The sequence below is a fragment of the Triticum dicoccoides genome, chromosome 4B, assembly GCF_002162155.2.
Source record: "Triticum dicoccoides isolate Atlit2015 ecotype Zavitan chromosome 4B, WEW_v2.0, whole genome shotgun sequence".
NCBI lineage: Eukaryota > Viridiplantae > Streptophyta > Magnoliopsida > Poales > Poaceae > Triticum > Triticum dicoccoides.
This window is the reverse complement of record NC_041387.1, coordinates 207,854,359-207,868,414: the sequence shown is the minus strand read 5'-3', so window position 1 is coordinate 207,868,414 and position 14,056 is coordinate 207,854,359.

The window sequence follows — 14,056 nt, the reverse complement described above, 5'->3', positions numbered from 1 at the left end:
CACGTTCTCGCATGTTACATCTAACAACTATGCAATACAGCACTACTACTACACTCTAACACAATAAATCATATGTGTTTTTAGTTTTACTAGATATCATATTGTTACTTATAATTATTCAGTTTGCATACATTAAAATTGCCTTTGAAATGTATGGCCAGTATCATCTACCGCGCGGAAAAAATCCCGCCCTTTCCTGTTTAATCGGGTTTGTATCGATGGATCCTCCGAAATAGCAAAACTATAGTACTATATAGTACAAGTGATAGTTCACTGGGCCATCGTGTCGTCTACTCCTCCGTCGTAAGAGTGGAGCGCTCGCTTTCATTAATCTTCTAGTCCCTTTCACCGACATGTGAGACATCAAGCTACCGGGTCCACGTGCCATACCGGAATACAGTGCAGAGCAGCCAGGGTGAAGCATCCCAGTCATGCCGCCGGTGTAGTAATGAGCAATGAGGCGTCAAATCACAAAGTTGCACCTTTCCCGCAGTTAAGTTGGAGGGACGAAGTAATAATGCTACAAAAAGAAGTTGGAGGGACGAAGCAACCATCATTTCACTCATTGCTGAATCTGCTTCTCCCTCATCTTCTTCAACTTAACCACGTGTTGCTTCTGCCGTTGTTCTGCCTCATGTGGGACGCGGGTCGGCTTGGTAAAGCACTGACACATGGGATCGCATGCTAGCAAACCGCCAGGACAACGTCCTCCGAAAATAAGAAACCTCTCCCGCCATCTGCGCGGCAAAATCACCTCCTTTTTACTAATCTTGATTCTATAATTTTTTAGATAAATATAATTGAGATTTGTATAGATAGCACAGTGGAGAAAAACCAAGTGGTACGGTTAAGGGCATCCAGAATGTAGCCAAATGTGAAAATAGCTTTTGTCATCGTGGGAACAATTGTGGACGGTGTTGCCAAAGCCAAAAAGATGGAACCGAATCTCCCTGATTGATTGATTGATTGAAGGAATAGAAAATGCAATGTCTCTCCTCTTTTACCCATGCTTGGACGCATGTAGTACATTATAGAGCATAGAGTCTACTCCCCTGTCCCTTCTATCACAAATCACAAAGCAGTGAGGCATCAAATCACAAAGCACGGACGAAGCAACCATCATTTCACTCTTCGCTGACTCCACTTCTCCATCATCTTCTTCGAGAAACCATCTCACCGCACTAGTACTCCTAGTAGTAGTAGTAGTAAAGGACTTCATGGATGCAAATAAGGCGGTTGTCTCGGCTTGCAGGCGGCACTTGCGAACGACTTACCGTGGTCTCCCTCAATGGTGTTCTTCGTCGAACGAACTTCGCCAAACCACAAAAAATATCGTAGACATCACCGCAATGGGGAAGGAAGTCAAATATAGTTACTACCTCCATTTTCTTGTACACAAGGCCAGTATATCAAAATTACAATTTGCAAAGGGCCACTAACACTAATCGAGGCAAAATTGATGGGGTTAGCAACCAAGGACATTAATATCCCCTGCATGGATGCGGAAGTGAGAAGGTTGGTTTGCATGGCGCTGCATTAATCAAGCGATGAGGAGTGAGATGGTTAGCTCTTTGGTCTTTCGAGAAAAAAATACGCATTAATTGACATGTGAAACGAGGATTTGTATCGATTAAATCCTGTGAAAGAAAACCACGCCTTTCTTTATTAACACTAGTACTCCTAGTACGTACGTACTTATCCTGTTTCGGTCTAGGCCTTGCATGGCCAAACTTCGCCACCCATTTTTGCCAAGCTTGCCTAAAGTTTTCAAAATGAGAAGGAGGTACACTTGCGCATGGCTGTCGCGGTCGCACCACACCCTCACACGGTCTCTCCTGCACGCCGCGGTCGCACCGCACCCTCACACAGTCGCTCCTGCACGCCGCAAACCCAACCAAGGGAACGCACCCTCACTGACACGTGCTGTCGCATGTGAACAAACCAAACTCAGCCATCCTATCGCTGACACATAATTTTCGTTCATAGAGTATGTTTATCCAACCGCATGTTGGGGAGTATCCGTACGGCCCATGCGGTGGTCTGTTGGGGAAGAAGAAGAGGTGAGGAAGAAGGAAAGAAGGGTTAGGAGACGTAGGATATTCATCCAACCGCCTGAAATGGTAGACTTACCCAAGTCAGGCGACTTGCATAACAAATATAGTATGTTTTTACATAGAAAAAGATCCATAAAAACAACAACATAAAGAAAAACTATCACTGCTCACGAAAAGAGACGGCCTCGTCGTCTTTGGCTGCCAACGTGAACCAGCCATCGCTGCCGACGTGTGTCTCCACACCGTGGTTGTCCTCGGCCTCCACCTACTCGTTCAAGCGGAGCGTGCGGGCGCTCTGCACGGATGAGAGCACAGCCCGGTTCAAGTCGAGGACGTCTGGTTCCGCCTGCAGGAGGGCCTCGATGGTAGCGGCATCCGCGCGCTCCGCGTCAAGTCGAGCCTCCGCCGCCCGGTTCAAGTCCAGGACGTCCGGTTCCGCCTGGAGGAGGGCGTCGATGAGAGCGGCATCCGCGCGCTCTGCATCGAGTCGAGCCTCTGCCACCCGGTTCATGTCCAGGACGTCCGGTTCCGCCTGCAGGAGGGCCTCGATGGCAGCGGCATCCGCGCGCTCCGCCTCAAGTTGAGCCTCTGCCACCCGGTTCACATCCACGACATCCGGTTCCGCCTGCAGGAGAGCCTCGATGGCACCGGCATGCGCGCACTCCACGTCGAGTTGAGCCTCTGCCTCCTGGTCCTCCATTAGTATCGCCATGTTGAACCGCTGGTCCGCCTAGACCATGGGGGACTCGGACGCCGGCATGAAGTCGACGTCCATCGTCTCATACCCATCGGGGCCTTCCGCGCCGCGACCGCCACAGTGAACATTGGATCGGCTTGCTCCTCCTCGTAGCTTGGCTCCAGAGAACTTGGGGATTGGCCCGCCACAAAGCGAGCTTGGGAACGGAGGTCTGTGGCGCCGACCACCGCCGTGATTTCTGCCAGTGCTCCGGCATCAGCATATTGTAGTAAGTGATCTTGCGGCGCACCATGGCTTTCCGGCAAACTAGGGGACGCTTGATGTGGGCTAGGGGATCAAAAGGTGGGGGAATGGGCTGGAGATTTGGTGTGGTTTTAGGGCAGTGGCTGGCGTAGGCCGAGCAGCGAAGGTTCTGGTGTGAATAGTGGTTCCGGTGACGACCGGTCAATCAGTTTTGACTGTACATCACTCTTGTCGCGTTTGCATTGCAGCCCGGCACGCTGGACCCTCCATGTTGCTCACCGAATGGAACGCGCTTCGTCTTGCGTTTTCGCTCGCTTGTGGGACCGCAGTTGAGAGCAAACCGACATCCCTCCCCCTCCCCTCCCCTGCCCGCGTCATTTATTATACCACCACTCCCTCCATTTTATGCGGAGTAAATAAAAACAGAGGGAGTATACTACGGATGAGGATCCCCTAACGTGGCCGAACCCATTGAGTAACTGACATGCGGGACCTAGCAAGCATGGGGTCCGCCAGTAAGTGACCGAAAGGGAGGGTAAGGCAGGGATACCTACGTCAGAGGATCCACTTCCACTATACTACTTTGAACAAATGTTAGAGTAATAATATATGACATGCAACTTACACAAATGTTAGAATAATAATATATGGCATGCAACTTACACAAAGCATACAGGGTCTAATGCGTTTTTCGAGGCTAACATTCACCAAATGTTAGAGTAATAATATATGACATGCAACTTACACAAAGCATACGGTCAATTTCGTATGTGAAAGGAGTTTCTAATGACATAATTTTCACATTATACATCTCATGTACTCCCTCCGTCTAGGTGTGTAAGTCATCTTACGAAAACCAAATAATCCCAAAACACGTAGGCGCGGTGCATTAACTTCTACCCCGTTTCTTGTTTCTTGACATATCAACCAATAAGAGATGAGGGTGTGCATGCTTTTAATGACCTGAGACTATCAAACATGACATGCAGTGGTTAGTTCATTGCATGAAATACTATTAATTAGCAAATAAATATTAATGTCTCTCGTTTTCCCCTCCTCCTTGGTCACGGTGCACAGCCTAAGATGACTTACTCACCTAGACGGAGGGAGTACTATTAATCTTATCAATAGTCAAATTGGAAACCATCTCGAGTACAAATCTAGGAGTATGTACGAATCTAACAATATTGATTGGGCGTTGTTGAATGTTGATACCTTTTTTATCATAGTAGAGATACTTTGACTACACATAAAACTTATATGTAAACTAGAAAGGATAGGAGGGAGTATATTGTACGTTCAAAAACGAAATGAACATTGAATACCCTTTATATATGATTTGTGGATGCTATGATCACCGGTTCAAAATTTTGAATCCGCCTTAGGTATCACGTGCCCCCACTCGTTCCCTCTCGATTTCATCTCGGGGTCCGCAGATCTATTGAAAGAGGACTAGGGTGGGTACATGCGAATGATACTCGGCGGAATGTTCAAATGAGGCATGCGGGAGGATGGACTCGACTGGAGGGCGACATGATCGATGGAGAAGAGGGTTGGAGAGGAATGAGAAATAAGCAAACGCCACATGATTACACCTGAACGGCTCAAATAAACAATAAGTTGTCTCGCTAGGCCTACATAGTGAAAGGCCTAATGCGCAACACGGAGCACTAACGCTCGAATATGGCTGGGAAAACTAGTCCAATGGAGGAGCTGGCCCACGACCTCCTCGCCACCGACAACCGTTCATGTGGGTCGTTGGGGCCAATAACGGGGCACAGCTCCAGCACTGCCTCTGGACACGGCGACCGCGGTGAGTGACACGCTCATATCATCGCTAGACACGGTCGATTTCAGTGTGCCGAGGGTGGCGTTAGTGTTGTGACACGACCAACGGTATGTTTGGTTTGTGCCCAAGGTGGCCCCTTCAAAGCATTGGGTAGCCAAACTTTTGGTTAAGGTATTGGTTGCCCATGATTTGGCCGACATTGGCAAGAAAAATGAACTAGAGTTGGCTAGAGTTCATTGGCAAGCCAAAGAAATGGCAACCATCCAAACAAAGACCAATCTTTGGGTCATGACCAAAATTTTGGTTGACGTATTGGTTGCCCATGATTTGGCCGACATTGGCAAGAAAAATGAACTAGAGTTGGCTAGAGTTCATTGGCATGCCAAAGAAGTGGCAACCATCAAAACAAAGACCAATCTTTGGGTCATGACCAAAATTTTGGTGGAGGTATTGGTTGCCCATGATTTGGCCAACATTGGCAAGAAAAATGAACTAGAGTTGGCTAGAGTTCATTGGCATGCCAAAGAAATGGTAACCATCCAAACAAAGACCAGTCTTTGGGTCATGACCAAAATTTTGGTAAGGTGCACTTTGGCCACAATCCAAACACACTCCAACACCCGAATCGTCGAGGATGCACGGGGCGCCGCGACGCATCCGCAGAGTGGTGTAGTGCAGCCAACTGCATCCTCTGGACCTGAGACCATGCCGGGTCGTCTTGCTTTCTCAATGACATGCGCGGATCGCAATTGAGCAAAGGGCATCTCCAATGTTGCCACGACTGCAGCTGACTACCCTGGCACACCAAAGCCCTTGTCCCTCGCACCGTCGTGCAGTGCGTTCCCAGCCGGTGCCAGCTGCCCGCATTCATGCCGTCCGTTCGTATGTCGTTGTTAAGAGGCTCGGTGCCCGAGGAACCAACTCCAACGGCTTGATGAAGCACCCGGACGCATGGCCTCACCGGAATGCGCTACTTAAAGTGGCAACGCCCAGCTAACCTCCACACCATCGCGCATCGTCATCCTACCTAGCACCACATCCGCCATGACCGCAAGTGCGAACACTTTGCAGGAGAGCTTGTCTTCGGGGATGAAGCTCGAGGTCGCCGCCCTCGCTCAAGTCACCTCTCGCGACGCAATAGCGGCGTAGCTGGACGCGGACGCGACCGCACAAGCGGTGGCCACGCTGGTGGCCGACGACGTGAGCACCATCAGCCACGCGTCCTACTTGCCGCCGTCCAACGTCCGGCACCATCGAGGTCGGGGACTCCTCCCAGGATGAGTAGGGCATGGGAGGCGGCAGGGCATGGTGTGCCAACTGGCCGGTCTGTATCCCGTGTTCTACTCTTCCTCGCCGGAGACCGCACCTTCACTTCACGGGTCTTGAACCCCGCCCCTGTACATAGAGCTCGTAGATGGAGGACGTCGGTCGCCGTCATAGAATAGGTTTAGGGTCGGGTTTCTTTTATTTTTCTGTCCTATAAAAGTTTGAAATGTAATGAAAATCTGCTGTGTTTGCATTAATCTCGGTCGGTGTATATGAACTTTCACAATAATATACATATTGTAGGAGTAATAGCAAGATGCCCGTGCATTGCACGGAAGATCAAGATCTTGTGGGAGAAAAGGATGAACGAGGGAAAGCCTTATCTGCAAATGTGGAGAGGAGTGCGGGTAAATTGTCATAGTTTCCTTCCTATCCATTAGATATAGATCGAACGGCCTATATTGCAGGATGACAGGCACACCATCATCACCAACTCTTCTTTTTATTGAACCGAGACAAATCTAAAAAACCCAACTAAGCAAACCTCCCAGCATATCGCGTGGGAAAAGACCCGGTACGCCGTTTTAGTCGGGATTACCGGATTACTAGTAGTACTATCGATGGATCGCGTGAAGCAACAATTTTTTTGAGGGGGCGAAGCACCTAGTTTAAAAGGAAAAAAGGCAGTATACTCACAGCACTCCTGTCGCGGTCGCATTGCACCCCACATGTGTTCGGTCCTGCACACGGCTCACGCAAACGGAACGCGCTTCGGCTTTCCTCTTCACTGACACGTGGGACTACACTTGGAGAAACCGACCATGCGCCAAACTCCCCCCGCCCACCGCGCAAAAATCCTCCCCCCCCCCACACAAAAATTCCCCCAAATCCGATTCAACCGCCCTTCAGCCAAATATTTCCCAAACCCCACTCTCCTCCCGTCCCCCCTCCACTCCATTCGCTTCGCCAAAGCCGCCCTCCCCGCCGCGCCGATACATCGGCACCGCTGTTCATCGAGGGGACGCACGGCGATCCTCTCGCTCCCACAGTATGATCTTGTAGACTGCCGTCCTCTAGCCACGCCGCCACCTCTGGCTACGTTGTTGTGGAGGCGCATGGCGGTCAGCACCACCACCGCTGGCGACGTTCATGTGGAGACGCACGATGGTCAGCTTCTCCCACGGTACGCGCATTCTAGACTAAGGCCCCATTCATGTCGGTGTAGCGCTGAATGTTAGCTGATAGACGTTGTTAATCTCACTATTTGCCGAAGTAGTTTACTATCAATATTCTCTACTTAAGAAGCTTCCTTGCCCTGTTCTGCACTCAATCTGCTTAGCTGAGATGGCATGCCAAGGCCGATTAGTTGCTAAAATATCCTGTCATATATTTATTGTGACGTAGATTGCCATGGTCTAGTAGCCAATCTGTTAGGTGAAATAGCTCGACACCGTTTTATACTCGATCTTTGTTACTGCAATGGCCTTCGATAGTTTGATGGCTATGTGCTCGGCCTCATTGACTGCTGAAACAACCTGCCATAATTTAGCACTCAAATATGTTTGCTAAATTAGCTTTACATATATTTCATTACTTAGATCTGCTCATCCAAATATCTTGCCATAGCTTTAGACATCGACCTAGGTATTTTTTTCTGGACTTCATAAAAAAGCATATATGTTTTTCCCGTAATATCTAGTAGAAGAACTAATTTGTATGTCTAACAGATGGACAGGACTTGGATAACTTCTGCTCAAAGATTCTCGGTTGCATATGTCGAGGGGGTTGAAAACTTCATGAACTTTATCAAAGCTGAGTACGGTGGTCCGAAATCAGATGTGCTCTACCCGTGTAGCAGTTGTATGAATTCAGTTACAAGACCCCAGTCAACTATGCAAAATCATCTACACTTGTATGGGATGTCGATCACATATACTAGGTGGGTTCATCATGGTGAAGTTGTGAACGTCAATGTTATTGACTACGTGGAAGTAGCAGATCACCATCTTGATCTGCCTCATGCTCAGGTGGAAGAGGAGGAGGAGGTGGTGGTACGGAGCCAGTGAGTTTGACCAACATTGAAACAATGCTACGAAATGCTCGTGCATTCCGTGAACTTCCACCTACAGAAGAAAAATGGTGGGCCCGCATGTTGGAACAATGCAACGTTGTTGTCACCCCAGTAAATAAGCTGTCAGTATTCTCAGCTATGGTCACCTTTCTTCAGGTGAAGACATCTGAGCGGATGACCACCAAATCATTCGATGCGATGTTGGTTACTTTCCGCAAATCTTTCCCAGATGCGTCTGAGCTGCCACACACCTACAGTAAAATGAAGAATTTCCTTCGTGCAGTTGGAATTGGATATGATATGATCCATGTTTGTAAGAATAATTGTGTTCTGTTCTGGAAGGATTATGCCAACTTAAGTGAATGCCCGAAATGCAAATCATCAAGATGGAAAGATGGCGATGTTGTGAAGAGGGTTCCTCATAATGTTCTGAGACATTTTCCAATTACACCAAGATTGCAGAGGTTGTTTCATGATGCTGAAACAAGAGAGGATGTTTTGTGGCATTCTAGGAACCAGGAGTACAGAGATCAGAATGTAATGAGCCATCCATCTCATGGTAGTGAGCGGAAAAGCTTCCATGATAAACACAAAGAGTTTGCTGCTGACCCGAGAAACATTAGACTTGGCTTAGATTCAGATGGATTTAACCCATTTGGCCACCAGAGCGCCACATATAGCATGTGGCCAGTGCTTGTTATCCCTTACAACATGCCTCCAAATGTCTACACCAAAGAATCAAACTACATGATGGCCTTGCTCATCCCAGGTCCAAAAAGTCCTGGAAAGGATTTTGATTTGTTCATGGAGCCTCTTGTGGAGGAACTTCAACAACTATGGAAGGGTGTTCTCACTCGAGACCTATATAGCAGCCCACCATCTGATTTCTTTCTACGTGCTGTTGTAATTTGGTGCATCCATGATTATCCGACTTTGGGCACTATGTCAGGGCGAACGACACATGGTTACAATGCATGTGTTCGCTGTGATAGGAATCCGCTGTCATACGCAATACTTATCAAGATCTGTTACATTGGACACCGTTGTTTCCTTGCCAAGGACAAGCCGCATCCTAGAAAATATTGAAGACATGTGTTCAATGAGCATGAAAACCGTGATGCGCCAAAGAGGCTCACCGCTGATCAGTTGCAAGTGGAATTATAGAAGGTCAGGCATATTACACCAGGAAACCATCCTGGTAATGGTAGTGGGAAAAGGAAGCATGATATGGTAGAAGAGAGATTATTGTTTACCCGCAGGTCCACTTTGCGAGACTTGGAGTATTGGAAAGATTTGGATCTGTGGCATAATCTTGATGAGATGCACGTCGAGAAAAATATATGTGACAGCATTATCGGCACACTTCTTAACATTGAAGGCAAGACGAAAGATACCTTAAAATCTAGGATTGATTTGACACACCTGGGTATCAGAAAGGATTTGCAGGTGCAAGATGAAGGTAAACAACGGGATATGGCACCAGCTGTGTACGTCTTGGACAAGGTAAAAAGAAAAGAATTCTGCGAGGTCCTGTCACGTGTGAGATTCCCACATGGATTTGCTTCCAACCCTAGAAGGAGAATCAGTGCAGATGGAAACAAGGTACAAGGGTTGAAAACTCATGACTGCCACGTCCTACATCAAAGGGTTTTACCTGTTATCCTTAGAGGATTGGGCCGCCCTAGAGACAAGATACCAACTATCCTATGCGACCTTGAGAAGATATATCCTCCAGCCTTCTTTGATGTGATGGTGCATTTGGCTGTTCATCTACCTAATGAGGCACTACTTAGAGGTCCAGTACAGTATGGCTAGATGTACCGTATTGAAAGGCGGCTAGGCACTTTCAAGGGCTATGTTAGGAATAGAGCTATACCCGAGGGTTCCATTGCAGAGGCCTACATTGCTACAGAAGCATTGACATTCTACTCAAAATACAATGAAACAGCTGATCATCTTAGCAAATAGGTGGGTGAAGACAATCCCGGGCTCAATGTTTTCGATTATTATGTTCGAGTTACAGGGAAGACTCGACAAGAGGACAAATCTAAAGATTTGGACAAAATGGTTTGGTATGTGTTGAATAACTGTCCTGAGATACTACCTTATATCAAGTAAGTGCAATACTGCAGCTTATACATCGTAATCTACTAAACTTGCAGCACATTCTTATATATTTAGATGTTTGACGCGATCACTATGTTGTGCAGCATCTACAAAGAGGAGTTACTGCTGCAAAATCCAAGAAACATTGACAAACTGGTTATGGCAGGATTTGCGAAATGGTTCAAGAACCATGTAAGATTTTGAAGTGCACTCTCAGTTTTTTTAATATATTGAGTACATAAGATGATCATCTTGTCTATTTTCTAACCATAGGTTAAGAAGATGCGGGAGGATGGGCAGGCAGTTGATGTTGTCCTTTACTCACTAGCAATGGGTCCTGATACTCGGGTAAGACATTATGAATCTGGCGTTGTTGGAGATGTGCGCTACAACACCCTTGCACGAGACGAAGGCAGGAAGACACAAAACAGTGCCATCATGAGCACGGATACGTATGACAAAGAGACAACTGAAATGTATGCTAACATAACAGACATTGTTCAGTTGCAGTATATCTCCAGTTTCGAGGATCATCGGTGTGTGGTTCTGTTGTGCTGTCGTTGGTATAACCTATTTTCCAGGATCGCAAAACCCAGAGCTGATGATTATTTCAAATCCATCAATGTCAAGGCGGCGTACCAGACCAACGAGCCTTTTATTTTGGCAAATCAAGCAACACCGATATTTTTCTTGGAAGACACATTTGCACGTAGTGATGACTGGAGAGTATTGCAAAGGTTTGAGCAGAGGAATTCGTTTAATGAAGTTGCACAACAAGATGATGCTTACACTGCTCCTAATGTACAAGATAACACAGATGTTCCTAATATCTTTGAGAACCATCACGTCAATGACGCCGGCGAAAAGATTGCCTGTCATGTTGTGGACATATAAGAGTTGATCAAGAAGAAGCCAACGTTCGAGGACGTTGAGGACGAAGAAGAAGATGACACCATGGGAAATTACGATTCAGACTGATACACATGGAGAAGATGTTGACGTCGCTGCTGCAGATGATGATTACATTGCTTTTGTTGTATTTGCCTGTCAGAAGACGTTTTTTTTCTACTATGTGAAATTGTGTTTGCTATGACAACTGAAACCTGATGAAAATGTTGTTTAGTATTTTGCTGTGAGAACATCACTTGTTATGTATGCTGATTTGTGTTTGGTGATTGTATGACAACTAAAACATGATGACATTGTTGTTTAGTTGTACTCATATTTGGCTGTGAAACTTGAATTTGATGACATAGTTTGTTGTTGGACTGCAATTTGCTCGACGTCTTCGAATGAGAACAAAGCTGACCCGACAGGGCCTCTGCTATTTATTTATTTATATGAGCAAAGGGGGATACCCCCTGATTTCCGTTAATAGAAATCATTAGATGTTCACAACACTATGCCCAGCCTGCTACACAAGTTTCATTCATTACTAGTTTCAGCAAAGTGCTCATGTCGTAGCCACTGAATACATCACGAGTGCTACATACACTACAAATAAAGAGACAATCATCCTACAGAGCACATCAATTTTGCCCATTATCTTCACAAGCTCTTTCATCTCCTCATTGTTGTCAAGGCCGTTCAGCAGTTGTTGCTTGGCCATGATCAGAGGAACTGCATATTTAACCTTCTGCTCTGCATCTTCCTCTTTTGTCGTTCCTTTAGTTACTTGTCCAACACCCCAACCTGCTAGTATTGGGATTCCTCGGCTAACCAAATAATCAGCGTAGTTGCATTCCCCCACATCAGCAACTTCCCAGAAATACAAATCACACGAATCTTCCCTTTTCTGCACGAATCAAATTGGAAGATCATCAACCAAACTATTAAAAAAATCAGCAACTGAAAGCAGCAGAACAACACTTAAACATATTATTACCCCATGATTCGGGCATTTGTAGAAGACTCGGCCAGGGTTGCGGATTGTGGTTGAGATGCAACGGATGACTCTGCATGATTTGCAGCAGTGGCACCACACCAGCGGCAGCGGGTTGCCATGAGCAATCGGCTGCGGTGCGCGTGCCGGCGGGGGTGTGATGAGACCCACAGGCGATGGTACGGGTGGCGACTTAGCGCATATCTGGTTGTTGCCTGCTGAAGAGCAGGTGGACAAGCAGCTAGCGGACATGGTTGTTGCGGCCAGAGCTTCTAATGCTAGGCAGAGTAAGTAGAGAAGAGGAGAAGCGAATGTTGGATATGTTAGTTTCATTACTTGCAGAGTAGCGTAGCACCATATATAGTCATAGTCTAGGTTTGGATCCGAACCAGCTATAGGAGCACGTCTTTCTTTTTTCGAAAACTCGGCAACGTCTCTTTACTGGTACACTAGCTTGTTCTGTACGGCTTCCCAAGTCTTTGATTTTCTTTCCCTTTTTTGCGAGGAAGGAAGGAGGAAAAAATTGAGAGTTCCTCGGACTCGAACCCAAGACCTCTCGGTTGAAAACCAAGGGTGCTAGTCACTTATGTGGCGAATGTTCCCTCTGAGGAGGACGGCAGACGAACGCATTTTCCTCGCAATTTTGTTCCTATATATAAAAAATTATGCTACTTGGTGTCCGCTTAGTCAAAATACGATTGTGCCAACCTTGACCGTTGGATTGACGTTCAACGTCTGTCGCGTTTCTTCAGTCTCTTCTACCTCGAGCCTCCAAAGCCAAACCAGCATCAGCGGGACCGCCTGCTCCCGCCTCCCACGACTGGTTGTGATCTCCCCAGCTCTTGTTCGTTCCCGTCCGAGGCCTCACCATCGTCCTCCGCCTTGGTTCGCTCGCCGCGGTGCCGCCCTCCGGTGTTGTCAACATGGTCAACAACCGAGAGGAATAAGGAGATGACTGTACATGGTGAGGATGATAGTAGGGACCCAGCAGTGCATGCAGTAATTTTGTTTTTTCGAGATGGAGAAGGGTATCAACTGGGTTGTGTGGGACCCATGGCCCGTCTAGCCCAGGATTTTATTTCATATGTTTAGCACATGACCAGCCTAGTTTGCTTTTTTCCTTTCTGAAAAATGGCTAGCCAACTATTATGTTTTTTGCACAATAACCAACATAGGCCTACTTGCTTTTCTAGGCCCTGCTGGGCCAGAAATCTTTCAAGACGAGGAGGGATGCATTTTGCCCAGAAAATGGGCTATAAGTAATAAGAAATGGGCTATAAGTAATAAGAAATGGGCTATAAGTAATAATAAATGGGCTATAAAATGAAAAAAATATAGCAAACAGGCAATTAGTTCCCAAATATTATTTTCTTTTAGATTTTGATATTTTAAATTTAATTGTTTTTGTGCGAGTAAAATTTCATTGAATTTAAATTAAGGTATATTTAGATTTAAAATTAATTTGAATCTGGCTAGAAATTTCGGGCTGTATGCTGTTTGGGACAGATTTGTAGGCTGACTTGTGGGTCTACTAGGTTGACGTGTACTTTGGCTTTGTCAACTTAGTCCACAAACGATTCTAGCAGCAGTGACCGTTGGATGTTAATCCAACGGCCGTGCTGCTTCTTCCATATCTGATCTTCTTGCTCGAGCCGCCCAAACCAGCTCCAGTGGGACCGCCTGCTCCCGCCTCCCGTGGCCGGCTGTGCTGCCGCACAGGCCGCACCGCCCCACTCTACTTCATTGCTGGCTAGGCCATTCCTCTACTCACCCACACCTCCTGTTATTTTCCGGTGACGGCAGCCGGACCAGTAAACCCTCATACTCCCCACCGCGTGGGCAACCATTGCCGAGAGTTCCCCGGCTCCATGTCGTTCCCTTCTTAGGCCTCGTCGTCATCCACCGCCATGGTGCTCTCAGCGTGTCCTGGTCAACGTGGTCAACTAAC